The 12,602-nt window shown below is 41.6% G+C and overlaps 1 pseudogene across 1 annotated transcript; it reads left to right on the top strand.

The window, feature by feature from the left end:
* The first annotated feature begins 5,661 nt into the window (after window positions 1–5,661).
* On the top strand, window positions 5,662–10,121 carry LOC308633503 (60 kDa heat shock protein, mitochondrial-like; annotated as a pseudogene). The gene is made up of 4 exons: window positions 5,662–5,674; window positions 8,131–8,556; window positions 8,779–9,895; window positions 10,006–10,121. The product of its transcript is annotated as a 60 kDa heat shock protein, mitochondrial-like (transcript).
* Window positions 10,122–12,602: the final 2,481 nt, after the last annotated feature.

Here is a 12,602-nt window from a genome sequence, read left to right as displayed (position 1 = left end):
GAAAATAGGAGTTCTTACTGTGGTAAGTAGAATAGTGGACTCCCAATGATGTCCACATCCCAATCACTGGAATCTAGAAATATGTAGGTTTCATGGCAAAGGGAAATTAAAGTTGCAGATAGAATTAAGATTGTTTATTAGTCAATCTGAAAATAGAAGAAATCTTCTGAATCATCCAGGTAGGCCCAATAAAATCAAAGCATACTGAACAGTGGAAGGAGGAATCAGAAGAGAGATGTGACTACTGAAGACAGACCCAGAGAAATGCAGCATTGCTTGCTGGCTTTGAGGAGGAAAGAAACCATAAACCAAGGAAGGTGAGCAGCCTTTAGAAGCTAGAAAGTGCTCCAAAGCAGACACATACAGTGTACAGGGGAGGAATGGTGTTCTGCCAGAACCATGAAGTTAGGCCAATGAGACTAATGCCAGACTTCTGACATTCAAAACTGTAGGAATACATTTGTGTTATTATTTTTATTGATTTTTTTAAACAATGACAGCAGAATGCATTACAATTCTTATCATACATATACAGCACAATTTTACATGTCTCCAGTTGTATATAAAATATGTTGACACCAATTCGTGTCTTCATACATGTATGTTGAATAATGATGTCTATCACATTCCACCATCCTTGCTGATCCCCTGTCCCCTCCCTTTCCCTCCCACCCCTCTGCCCTATCTAGAGTTCATTTATTCCTCCCAATCTCCCCCTGCCACCCCACTATGAATCAGCCTTCTTATACCAGAGAAAACATTCAGCATTTGTTTTTTGGGGATTGGCTAACTTCACTTAGCATTATCTTCTCCAATGCCATCCATTTACCTGTAAATGCCATGATTTTATTCTCTTTTATTGCTGAATAATATTCCATTGTGTATATATGCCACATTTTTTATGCATTCATCTACTGAAGGGTATCTAGTTTGGTTCCACAGTTTAGCTATTGTGAATTGTGCTGCTATAAACATTGATGTGGCTGGGTCCCTGTAGTATGCTGATTTTAAGACTTTTGGGTATAGACCGAGGAGAGGCATTTCTGTATATCAGGGACAAATCCTCTGAGAAGGAAATGAGGAAAACTACCCCATTTGTGTTATTTTAAGCCCTTAAGTTTTTGGTATTTTGTTATTGCAGAAATAGAAAACTAACCTCACAGGCTATTTGACAGTTTTATATGATAACATGTGTGAAGTACTTAGCTCAGGCCTGACATGGAGGAAATGGGTTTATTATAGTTACTATTTGGGCTGAGTACCTGAGGGGGCTGGTCTGATTAACACAAGGTGCAGACACCTGAGGCCTGCCCCTGGTGATTTAGGAGTCTGGGAATGGGGAGGAAAATTTAAAAGTTTATATGAGTGACTCTCAAGTACGACCCTATCTTGGAGCCCCAAATGATAGATACCCTTGTGGCCACCAGCACCCTCCTGTCCTCTGGTCCCTTGGTACATCAATCTACACCCCATGTCAGACTGCACAGCCACCTGAAAAGCACTCTAGGACCCAAAATAGCATTCAAATCCCTTCATCTGAAAATGCTTTTTGTCGCTGTGAATGCCTCATATTCTGCCTTTAAAATATAAAGGCACATATTCAGACATCATCAAGGTAGGGGCTGTGTTCTCCAGGTGAGGTTAGTGGACCAGCAGCATCTGGAACTCCTTAGAAATACACATTCTTCATCCAGATCCAGCCCTCCTGAGTCCAAAACCCTGGGGGCGGGGCCCTACAATCTATGTTTTCACAAGACCTCCAGGGAATCCTGATACACCCTAAAGTCTGAGAGCTTCTGTATCGAAGGGCTAAGCTTTTTTACAAGTACCAAATGCAGGGGGCACTTCTCACTGGGGTAGAAGTTTAGTATCCTGTCCATTCTTCCCACCCTCTGGGGTCAGTCACACAGGATGTAAGATTTATTAAGTTAACACATATTAATGGAGTGCCCATTGTTTGTCTGCCACTGGGTCAAAATGTGGGAACAATGGGACACAAGCCACATTGGATCCTGACCTCAGGAGCTAACAGAGAAGTCAGACATTCAACAAATCATTAGCTAATGATACCTTTCAAGGTCTGATGTGCAGTTTTTAAATTCATTGCTTCTGAACCCTTCATTTTCATACAAATCCCCTGGGAGCTTGGTAACAGGTGGATTCTGATTCAGCAGGGCTGGGACAGGGCCTGTGGGTCTGTATTTCTGATAGGCTCTCTGTGATGAAGGCTGCAGGTCTGAGGACCATGCGACGAGTTGTAACACTTTAAATCTCTTAATACCATCTTGTATCTGTTATCCCATTGTAGACGGCAACTTCTGACAGGAACAAGTGGCATAGATTATCCTCAATGCACGTGAGAAAATGAAATTCTGAGGCTTGCAGTGGCACATTCAGTCTTGGGACCCCAAGGGGCGGGGGTGGGGGGGAGGCCTTGTGCCTTTCATGCTTTATCAAGAGAAGCAGGCTGTGACCAAGGACAGGTGGCTCCCTGATGAACTCCCATAGGCAAGTTTTATCACAGAGCCCTGCCTGCACCGACCCCAATGTGGGGATGACGATGTGGGGTGATTGCTGCTTGGTCTCCTTCCAGTCCAGGACTTTGATAAGAAAATAGATGTGAATTGGCCGTGCCTCCGAGTGCAGTGAGCTCTTGGGCCAGCACTGAATGACAAGGAAGTCACACTCTCACCTCGCTGAAGGGCAAAAAAGTGAACACTGGATGTTTTCAGCCCCTCTTACTCCACCCATTCATCCCTTTAAAAATAAAGGCCTCACCGTCTCCTACAGCGAAAGGAAAATGGGAAGCAGACCTTCCTGGCTTCTTTCCAGTTGGGCAGCTGGAATTCATTGGACATGTTCAGACACTCGCCCTCTCCTGAGATACCCTCCTGGGTAAAGGCTGCCATTTCATTCAAGAATGCTGTCTTCCCTCTTGGGCCTCCCAGCTCAGGGCTGAGAGGTGCCCTCTCAAAGCCCACCCTTGACCTCTTGTATCCAAGCCCTGCTTCTTGCCCATACTGAGCTTTCTTGAGTTTACTGATTCCAAGTGTTTTACAGAATTCTTTTTAAAGGCTACACCTCACATCATGTCAAGCATATTAAAAAAACATCCAAGTCTCATGTAGTAAGTATTTAGCCAACGTGAGCAAGTAGTATTTGTTCGTATTTGGGCTGTAAAAAAAAAAAATGGTAATGACTTTTATAATTCTGCTTTTGAGATAATTCGCCTACAAGGAATACATTCAATTTACAATGGGCTGCGCTTTTTCCACCATCAGTATGCAAACAAAAATCTTTGCAAAGGAAGAAATGCAAGCCTTATTGTTTTTAAGCGTCATGAATTTTTTATGAATTTCCAATTTATGCATGAAATTAGCATGCCATTTTTGTAGGCATTCAATCAAACCTTCTTTAATTTCAGTCGTGTAGTTTTCTCTTCCTACTTTGGAGTTTCTGACAAACAAACATTTCTGTAGGCCCATGAGGGCATTAATGGCTAAACAGGTCTTGAATGAGGGTGGGAGAGGCAGACTAGGAGCAGGGCAATGGCGGCTGCTGCAGGAAGGAATCGTGTTCCAGCTCTAGGAGTCTTTACCACACTTTGCTTCCTTCCAGCATTTTCTTACCTCCAGGGATCCGGTTTCAGCCAAGAATCTGGTTGCCATGGTGATGAAGAATCTCAAACTGGAGAAAACTAGGCAGAATCATCAGGTCCGGGGGCTTTGTTCAAATTGACTAAATTTTCATTACAGAAAGTGTGGTGAGCAGTGGGCAAAAGGAGCGGAATCATGCAGAGCAGTCTGGATGGAAAAAGACCACTGAGTGAGAGGAAAGAGAGTGCATGTGACAGGGAGGTAGTAGATCCAGGGGCCCAGGGCCAAAGCCTCTCTGCAAAGTGGTTATATGGCCTTTCAATCCTGGCTGTGCTGCTCCTCAGGGGGGACCCTGGGTGAATAACTTTACATCTCTGTGCCTGTCCTTCATTCATATCATAGACTAATAATAATAATGTCTGCCACCTACAGCTGCTGCAAAGATTAAATGAGCTATTGCAATTTCAGGGCCTTTGCACAAGGCTTGGCACATATTAGATGCTCGTGTATTACTAGATTCCTATATATTTATTGTATTTTTTTTCAAAATAATAGCTATTTTTTTTTCACGGATAGCAAATTTCACAGGTCACCAAAATCACTCTCAGTGTCTGCCTTTATATAGTACCATATGAATCCAAGGGAGAGGAAAATGTTTTTAGGGGTGGCTCCAGTGCATGTTAGGACCCTCAGACAACCACAGCTTTTAACTGCTTACAAAGCCAATAGCAGTTGGGTGTGGTGGCACACATCTGTAATCCCTGTGGCAGGAGGATTGCAAATTCAAAGCCAGCCTCAGCAACTTAGAGAGCCTTAAGCAGCTCAGTAAGACCCTGTCTCTAACTAAACTAAACACACACACAAAAAAAGGGTTGGGGATGTGGCTCAGTGGTTAAGTGCCCCTGAGTTCAATCCCCGGTACAAAAAAAAAAAAAAAAAAAGCCAATAGCAAACAAAATGTCTCCTAAGGAGAAAGAATTAAAAAATGTGCATTGGTAAGCCACCCAAGAAACATCGAGCCCAGTGGGCCTGCAAAGGTTGGGAGGCAGCATGCTTAAAGCAGAAGTGTTGATCATGATTCTCAAACTGGCGTGAGTGCTGGAATACCCCTGGAATCCTCCACTGAATGCTAGAATTCAGCTAGGAAAGGGGAGGCAAAGAAGAAGGACTGGAGAGAACTTTTATGGGCCAGGATTGGAGGTGACAGGTGCTACTTCCATCCCCATTCCATTAGCCAGACTCACTAATATGCCACCTCTGAATAACCAGTGGAGAAATGGGTTGACCCATAGCCTAGAGGCAAACCAGCCAGCTAATGCCACAAAGGATGATTTTAATGCATAGCTAAGTTCAAAAACTGCTCTCCTGGGACAAAGGGGAAAGAAATCGAAGTTACCAAAACTAAAGAAAGAAACAGAGGAAGGAAACCAAATAATAACATTCTAGTGGAACTAGTGGCCGGGGACTCCCAGGTGCTAACACATACACCCACTGAAATGTCACAGATGAGGCGCCCCCGGCTCTCACTTGCCCTTCCAAGTTCTCAGGCACCTCATCCAGCCTCCTCCTTCCCCACCCAAACCACTCTGGTCTGCCAAGTGCTTACTTATGGGGTTTCGACTCCTTCACCCTTGAATCCCAAGTGCCTGACAAAGCATTTTTGAAGCAAAGTAGTAATTGTTGTTTGAACTCAGTTGAATTCAATTAAATAGGGACCAAATAGAAGAGAAGAAAATGAGACTCAGAGAAGTAAAATTTGGAGGGGGGTGGTGATTACAAGATATTGCCTCTTGGTGGCTGGGTGACCTAAACTTTCAGTGCCTCTATTTCCTTGTTTGTGAGTCAGGTTTATCAACCTCCAATGTTTGTGGGGAGGGTTCAGTGCGTCAACATCTCCAAATGTGCTTAGAAGAGGGCCTCACTCACCCTAAGTTCCGGGCAAGTATTGTTGCTATTTTTGTTAGTTAGAACAATAAGAAACCCCACCACTGAAAGGAGATGAGGGCAGAAATGAGCAATCACAACAAGAGACGCCCATCTGCCCACAGAACAGCGGCGGGAGGAGATGACGGAGACAGGTAAGTTTACCCATGTACCATAGCAGGGGGTACTTCAAACATCAGAGGGTGACACTGAACTTTTTACAGAGCAAACAGAACATCATGGAACATCACAGTGCTGGCCCTGCAGGAAATGGGCCTTCAGGAGTCCCACGGTGCCAGTTGAGGCGATGTTTAGGGGGAAATGTGATGTGTGTGTTGGTGGCTGGGAGGCCAAAGGGAAAGGGTGTGGGTGGTGTGTTGGTGGGGAAAAGGCATAGAAAGAATAGAAATTTCTTTCTTGGGTTATCAGAGATTTACTTGATAATATTTGACACTGCCTTTTGGCAAGAGGTGATTGCTTTGTTGCGTTAAAATTTCCATAATTCAAAAGATTTATTATAGTAGCTGCATTGATGAGATTTCAAAGATTTGGAGAAGACAAATATATTTTAGGGGAGTTAAAAAAAATACTGGAAGCCCTACAGGATGAGACTCAGAGACAATGCAATGCATTTCTGCTCAGCCATTCAAGGTTTAGGTCTATTTGTCATGAAAATGAAACAAAGACCGCTTCTGATGACACCAAGACTCGGTGTCCAATTTATGGATAACCTGGACACTACTGGCTCTTTCTCCAATCATTAGCCCCTCTCAGAAGTTGGTCATAAGATGAGGGACAAGAGGCAATGCCAAAATGTGATAAGAGTAAAGGAAATCATTCCAGTCTGCTTTCCAGAAGAGCCTGGGTGACCTGTGGGCTCTGGGAACCCAAGGATACTTTCTTTCCATAGTTGAGTCCCTCTATGTGGCAATAACTCCGTGTTCATGGAACACAGCGTCCAGGTGCTTGTTCAGTTTCCTTTGAGACCAAGCTGGTCATTTGTGAAGTGGGTGCGACCACTGAGAGAACAATCCATGGTTAAAGTCTGTCTGGCTGATTTTCTCCTACCTCTTGGCCGTCATCAATAATTCTATAGTCAGATGATTGGCCCTGGTGATGGAGGTTTTGATTATTATTACAGCACACCATCCTGAGGCTGTCTTCTGTCATTTACCCTTTATGATTTAAAGTTACCTTAGAATTCTAGCGGTCTGAGCTGGGGTTGTAACTCAGTGGTAGAGCACTTGCCTAGCATGTGTGAGGCACTGGGTTCAATTCTCAGCACCATATATAAATAAATAAATAAAATAAAGGTCTAACAACAAGTAAAAAAAAATAAAAATAAAGAAATCTAAGGGTCTGAGGAGAGGGTCTGAAAGTTGGGGAAGGGGACTGTAGGGGTACCTTGGAGAGGGGTGAAAGGGAGGCCAGAGTTGCCCAAATCCAGCCCAACATCTCTACTCAACTTAAACTCCCTCTGCGTCTCTCCACTCCCTGTGGAATGACATCGGCCTTGTTCACTATGCATTCAACCCCCTGAGAATTCCACCCCATCTTTTGCTGTTTCCTGTTCATTACCTGGAAATCCCTCTGGTCTTATTCCATTCCCTGGAACATTCTAAGCTCTGCACCACTTTTTCCTAGCCTCCCTCTGGAAATTCCTTCCTGCTGCCCATTACAGAACCAACTCTTCAGTCCTCTTTTTCAGAGAGGAGGGAGAATTTCCACCCCCAAGTGGGATCTTGCTGTCTTGGTAGCCATTGCACCCTGACAGCCAGCATCTCTACTAGGTACATCTCCAGGCAAGCAGATGTTGAATAAATAAGCTTGTTCCACTGCTGACTGGCAAGCCCCACAGTTCGGTTCCCGGTAGGATCAGGCTATGTGAGTGGGCTGAGTTTCTATACAAGTCTCCCTACTAGGTTCCAGTTTGGGTGAAACTATCTTTGTGGGCACGAATGACTGTACTTGAATCACATCCCCAATTACCCAGCTATGGGCCATGTGGGCCAGGTCAACGGAAGAATCTCAGCCTACGCTCACTGTTCTTTCCTTCAGCCTTAGGGACAACAGGAACCACCCCATCAGAAACCCCAACACAACAAAAAGACAAACAAACCCAAAATCCAAACGGATCTCGGGTAAGACATCTAACACTCAACTAGGAGTAAGCCTTGTGAAGAGAGAATCCATGAAGGTTACTGCTCACGTGGTTTGAGTCATTCCGAGTACTGGAATTTTTATGTTTTAAATTTTCATATACATAAATTATACAAAAATAAGAATATGTGTGATTTCACGGTGATTATTTCTGAGACAAGGAGTAAAGGTAGTTTTCATTCTTTCTCTTAATTGAATTTTCTGAAGTTTCTTCAATAAATATGCTTTACTTTTGGAATAAGAAAAAAAAAGCAACTATGTATGTGGTATGTGCCTGTAATCCCAGCTGCTCAGGAGGTTGAGGCAGGAGGATCAAAAATTGGAGGTCAATTTGGGCAACTCAGTGAAACGCTGTTCAAAAATAAAAAGTAAGCCCTCACTCACCCCTGATGGCCTGCCTCACTGAGAGCATTATGTCAATGCCCCTTAGAAATACTTTGACTACCCACAGTCCATTGTCAGACGACACCAGTGTCCAGGGCTCAGGCTTATGCTAAAGGCATAAAATTTGGTGCAGATTCCTGAGCCTTCATGCTTCAAGGTGTAGAACTTTTAGCTAATATTGTAGTCATTACAATGGAACCAAAGGGAAGAACAGCAATTATTGAGCAGAGTTGGAGAGGTCCCAAAGTAACAAAAGATGGTGTGACTATTGCAAAGTCAATTAACTAAAGAACAAATACAAAAATGTTGTAACTAAATTTGTTGCTGGTAACCAATGAAAAGGCTGGGGATGGCACCACTACTGTGATTGTACTAGCAGACTCTCTTGCCAAGGAAAGCTTCAATGTGCTAATCCTGTGGAGATCAAGAAAGGTGTGAGACTAGCTATGGATGTAGCCATTACTGAATTTAAGAAGCAGTTTAGCCAGGCGCAGTGATGCACACCTATAATCCCAGAGGCTTGGGAGACTGAGGCAGGAGGATCTCGAGTTCAAAGCCATTCAGCCTCAGCAACAGTGAGGCCCTAAGCAACTCAGTAGACCTTGTCTCAAATACAATACAAAAAAAAAAAAAAAAAAAGGCTGGGGGTGTAGCTCAGTGGTTGAGTGCCCGGGAGTTCAATCCCTGATACCACCCACATACACACCAAAGGGAGGGCGGGGAAGAAGCTGTCTAAACCTGTGACAATCCCTAAAGAAATGGCTCAAATTGCCACAATTTCTGCAAATGGAGACCAAAAAATTGGCAATATCATTTCTGATGCATCAAAGAAGGTCAGAAGAAAGTCTGTCATCACAGTTAGGAGTGGAAAAACACTAAATGATGAATTCGAAATTGCAGGAGGCATGATGTTGGATCAAGGCTATATTTCTCCCCATTGCATGAATATATCAAAAGATCATAAAGTGTGAATTCTAGGATGCCTATGTTCTAATTGAGTGAAAAGAAAATTTCTCATGTCCAGGCCACTGTACCTGCCCTTGAAATTACCAATCCTCACTGCAAACCCTTGGTCATAATTGCTGAAGATATTGAAGCTCTAAGTATATATGTTTTGAATAGGCTAAAAGTTTGTCTTCAAATTGCGACAAAGTTCCAGTTTTGGGTAAAAATAGAACCAACTTAAAGATGTGGCTATTGCCACTGTTGGTGCAGTGTTTGGAGAAGATATTGAAGATGTTCAACTTCAGGACTTAGGAATGAGTTGAAGAGGTCATTGTCACCAAAGATGATGCCATGCTCTTGAAAGGAAAAGGTGACAAAGCTGAAATTGAAAGAAATTCAAGAAATCACTCAGCAATTAGAAATCACACCTAGTGAATTTGAAAGGGAAAAAATGAATGATCAACTAGCAAAATCTTCAAATGGATTAGCTGTGATGCAGATTGTGGGGACAAGAGTTGTCTGAAGTGAATGAAAAGAAAGACAGATTTGCAGATGCCCTCAGTGATTCATAGCTGCTTTTGAAGAAGGCATTGTTCTGGGTGGGGGTTGTACTCTGCTTCAGGGATTTCCAGGCTTGGACTCCCTGACTCCAGCTAATGAAGATTTAAAAAATGGTATAGAAATTACTAAAAGAACACTCAAAATTCTTGCAATAACCATAGCTAAGAATGCAGGTGTTGAAGGATCACTGATAGTGGAAAACATTTTGCAAAGTTCCTCAAAAGTTAATTACAGTGCTATGCTTGGAGATTTTGTGAGTGTGGGGAAAAAAATTATTGATCCAACAAATGTTATGAAAACTGTTTTATTGAATGCTGTTGGAGTGGGTGAGTTGGGGATATAGCTCAGTTGATAGAGTGCTTGCCTCACATGCACAAGGCCCTTGAGTTCAATCCCTAGCAACACACACACACACACACACACACACACACACACAAATTGAATGTTGTTGGGGTGACTTCTCTGTTAACTACAGCAGACACTATAGTCACAGAAATACCTAAGAAGACAGAAATACCTGGAATGGGCATGATGGGAGGTGACATGTACTAATTCTCAGAATAGCGCTTTACCCATTATTAGCAAACGGTGACAGGAAGCTCTAGGAGGGTTCCACATCAATAGCTTCAGAGAAGTCAGTTAAAGAAAATGACCAAAGAAAAGATCATTATATATAAAATATATATATCATATAAAAAACAGGCTGGGGATGTGGCTCAGTGGTAAACCACGCTGGGTTCAATCCCTGATTAAGAAGAAAAAAATCCATATTTAAAAAATGCAAGAAAATATTATGTATATGTAATATACATAATATTTGGTGTTTAAGAAAATCACTATCACTCTCAGATACAGGATTCAGTTGACAGTTTATAATGGTTTACTGCTGTCATTGTCCATGCCTACAGATAATTTTTATTGAATAAAAAGACATCTGTGCATTTCTGATATGGGGTTCAAGAGCCACGTATCAATGTACTACTTTCAACTTAAATCACAGGCATTCCTACCTAAATGACGATAAAATGGGGACGTTGGACCTCAAATTTTCCAGAGTACTCAAAAACTTTACAATACTATGTGCTAAAAGCAGAATTTTAGTGCTTGCTATCCCCAGATGAGACGCACAGAAGCAGCTTTTCTGAGGAAAATAGCTGTATACAAAGTAGAGAAATATTCAATTATATGGCAACCTTTGTATAATAAAGATTTGTTTAAAGTTAAAATGAATGAATGAATAAATAAAAGGGTCTTGGGGTTAGACCTCAATGCTACAGTGCTTGCCTATCATGCACAAGGCCATGTTATTTCAAACCTCAGTACTGAAAAAAAGAAATATAAATATTTTTTGAAATATATATATATATATATATATATATATATATATATATATATATATTTTGCAATACTGAGGATTGAATCCAAGGCCTCATACATGCTTAAGTAAGTGTCCTACTACTGAGCTATACCCCTCCAACTCAATATTTGAAAATAATATGTTCCCATCAAAGAAAAAATATTGCAAAATACAGTAGAGTTACAAAGAAGGAAAAATTGTTCAAATCAATTACTATTTACATTTTGAGTTTTTAAAAAAATGCAGCTTTTTTTTAAAGTGAACTACTTTGTCTTATTTAACCTAGTTATAATCATATTACATATACATAATATTTTCTTACATTTTTTAAATATGGATTTTTTTTCTCCTTAACCAGGGATTGAACCCAGCGTGGTTTACCACTGAGCCACATCCCCAGCCTGTTTTTTACATTTTATTTAGAGATAGGGTCTCACTGAGTTGGTTAGAGCCTCTCTAACCAGCTGGATTTGAACTCACAATCCTCCTTTCTCAGCCTCTGGAGCATCTGGGATTCCAGATATGTGCCACCGCATCTGGCTTTCCGGTGTTCTTAGTCTGCACATTATTTCCACAAGCAAATAATATTCTATCTAGTGAAATATTTCAGCTCAACTTCTACTGTGTCCTCAATAGGGAATATATATGTTTATGGTTATAAGCTGCCATTGGCATGCTGTGCCATAGAGTTTAGATTTCATTCCGAGGGCAATGGGCAATTCCTGACTATAAGCAGGTGAGTGAACATCATCGAGTCTCCTTATGGAAAGACCTTCTGGCCCAATGTGGAAAATAAATTGGCTAAGGTAAGGCTGAAAATGGGAGAACAAGGGAGCCAACCCCCATTTCACAGAAATCCACAGTTCCAGTTCTTTCCTTCACTTTGCATGGTATTGTGAAGTTTTTTTGAGCATCTGTAAAATGGAGACATTGAGGCCCAATGTCTCCATTTTACAGATGCTCAAACAAGGCTCAGAGCATTTAGGTGACTTCTCTCAGATGTAAAGATTAATAGAAAATGGCACCTAGAAGGTATGATTTCTAATTTTATTCTTATGTCCTTATTTTATTTTAAGTTGAATATTAGCAGACTGTATCATCATCATGAAATAATCTTAATTCATTGTTTTGGTTTTTTTTTTTTGTGTGTGTGTTTATTCAGCACTGTGTTAAACTGAGGAGGGGCTTATAATTTTCTGCAGAAGACAGGAATTCTTGATGCTGTGGTGTGATGATGGTGGTGATATGATAATGACAGTGATGATGGTGGTGATTATGAAGAAAAAAGTACTTTGATGACTACTATCTCATTTGAATTTCAAAATAACTGACATAACAGTGGTCATCATTTAGGGCCAAGATAGCTATCATATGAGATATGTCATATCCATTATTTCATTTAATTGACATCAGAGACCTATGAAGTCAGTATCATTATTCTTCTCATTTTACAGATGAGGAAACTGTGGCCCAGGGAGGTAAAATGATTCACCCAAGTACACAGGGAAGCTGGAATTAGAACCCTGTTCACTAGTGAATTTTATTGGCTTTTCCCCCAGAAATAATCATTTAGACAATACTTTCCTCCAGCAGATAACTGAATTAAATTGTTGAAGGGCATGTCTGTAGAAGAAGGGAAGCAGGCTGGCTGGCCAGGCCAAGTGCATGGCTATTGG

Source organism: Spermophilus citellus, assembly GCF_964194105.1.
Source record: "Spermophilus citellus genome assembly, chromosome: 14".
NCBI classification, from domain to species: domain Eukaryota; kingdom Metazoa; phylum Chordata; class Mammalia; order Rodentia; family Sciuridae; genus Spermophilus; species Spermophilus citellus.
Note: the sequence above shows the minus strand (reverse complement) of the source record. Positions and strands in the feature narration are given on the sequence as shown.